General features: G+C 39.1%; 1 protein-coding gene across 1 annotated transcript in view; it reads right to left on the bottom strand.

The window, feature by feature from the left end:
* thsd7aa (thrombospondin, type I, domain containing 7Aa) overlaps positions 1–2,114 on the bottom strand; it is a 126,176-nt gene that overhangs the window by 10,676 nt on the left and 113,386 nt on the right. The window lies entirely within an intron of this gene.

The raw sequence follows: 2,114 nt of genomic DNA, 5'->3' as shown, positions 1-2,114 counted from the left end.
TGTGGTCTGCATGACATTCTTTCCTTCTGTGTTTGTATGATAAAAATTTTTAATGAACTAAAACATCATTTCTGATCATGTTTCAAAAATAGAAAAAAACAAGCTGTATTCCATCTTTTAATCAAAAATCAACAGAGCTTTTATGCATAAAATCAAAAGAAGCCACATGTATGTCAAAAGTCATTTGTAAATGTTTGGTACTGTTGAAAATAAATAACTCTGTGTTTTCCTCAATCTCTTTTAACTATTTGCATGCTTGTATATATATACACACACACACACACACACACACACACACACACACACATATAGAACACACAGCCACAAAGCTAATGCTAAAGGAAACTAGGGTAGAGGTTCCCAAACTGTGGGGCACACCCCCTAGGGGGGGCGCCGTGCCATTGCAGGGAGGGCGCGGGAAGCCGTCTGGATGAAAAAACAAAAATAAAAACAAAACAAAACATGAATGCTGTATGCGCTGGGTTTTTATCTTAGAATGGCCAACTTTCTTATTCCTCTGTCAATTTGATACAGTAGAGGCTTCTGCACTTCCCATATCTGTGTCCTCTGTCACTTTTATCAGCAGTTAAAACTGTTTAATCCGTTGTTAACATGTTGTAACCTGTTTTTCCGAGCCGCCTTTAAACGCAACATGAGCGCTACAGTGCTTGCGCTGGTTTTACACCTGTGCAGCAGGAGGTCTCCTTCACGGAGACCTGCTGCTGCTGTACAGAGCTATGCAGGTGTGTTAGAATCATGGCAGCAAACCAGCAAAACGCAAAGAACTTTTCACAGTTTTTCCCCAAACTAACAGACTGTTGAGTAATGCTGTTGGATGAGGTAAAGTTAGCTAAAAGATGACTAGCTAGCTAATATCAATACAGCACCTTAAGCTTGTTAACAAGTAGCTTGTAGGCTACCTTGTGTTGTTCAGCTATGATTCCTCCCCCTGGAGCCAGGGCTGAGTATAACAGGGAGTCTCTAAGAATCCATCTCCCACCCCCTTCACTCACTCATATCGTTCAACCAGACAGCTATTTGTAAGCCATAGTGGGGGCCCAGAAATAGTTTGGAAACCACTGGCAGGAGAAAAAATTTGGGAACCACTGCACTAGGGAATGCCCTCTTTAAGGCCTAGCTTAGATAGAGGCCAACAAGGAGAACTGGGAACTTTTGTTAGATGCCATTTTTGTTCTGCTAGCTCATAAAGATAGCATGAACAATGGTCCAGCTGTATTTTGACATTGATAAATGGAATTCATGAATTCAACTCACTGACTCTTCTTCAACTTCATACACCTAGAACCTAGATGGAGAAAGGATAATTCTCCACAGTACTGAATGATATACATTTATTTTACGTCATTGCAGTTTATTTTCTGGCCTACAAAAGTCAGTACAGCTCTAACTCTGTTAGTAAAAGTTACACTACAAGTGTTAGTGACGAAAAATGTGTGCAATACAAAAGTGCACAAATTTAGTAGCATTTATTACCTTTTACCAGATTTGGGAGTCAATGAAAAGTTCAGGAAGTAAGGGTGTGTACTAAAAAGTAATGTCTTGAACATGTCTGTTCTGGACAAAAAAAGTACAACACGGGATGCTGTGGTGGCACAGGGGTTAGGCATAAAACATATGGAGACCTTAGTCCGCAACGCGGCTGATTCCCAGTCTGGCATCATTTGCCGCATGTCTTCCCCTTTTCTCATGAAAATTAAAGTGAACATTAAAATGCATCGTGTAATTTCTGTATGAACTCTCGAAACAAATGTTACTGGCAGTATTTACAGTTGTAAATACTGATCGTGTAATACAGAAATTACACGATGACCAGTTGGTCTCCCTTGGAAAATAGTTTTATTAATCTTAGTGGGATCTTATGCAATAAAAAAGGTCTAATAAAATGTTAAATTTTGGAATTCATAAACAACATATTAGACATTCTAGAACTACTCAAAGTTTTAAAAGACGCATTGAGTAAGTAAACACACAAAAAAATACAAACCAACAAACACACCAAGCTCAGAGTAAAATCTTCCATTGCTTATAAGGGTGCGTTCCCACTGCAGCCTGAAGTGACTCAATTCCGATTTTTTGGCAATTCCGATTTTTTG

Source organism: Poecilia formosa, unplaced genomic scaffold (assembly GCF_000485575.1).
Source record: "Poecilia formosa unplaced genomic scaffold, Poecilia_formosa-5.1.2 Scaffold101, whole genome shotgun sequence".
Classification (NCBI taxonomy): domain Eukaryota; kingdom Metazoa; phylum Chordata; class Actinopteri; order Cyprinodontiformes; family Poeciliidae; genus Poecilia; species Poecilia formosa.
Note: the sequence above shows the minus strand (reverse complement) of the source record. Positions and strands in the feature narration are given on the sequence as shown.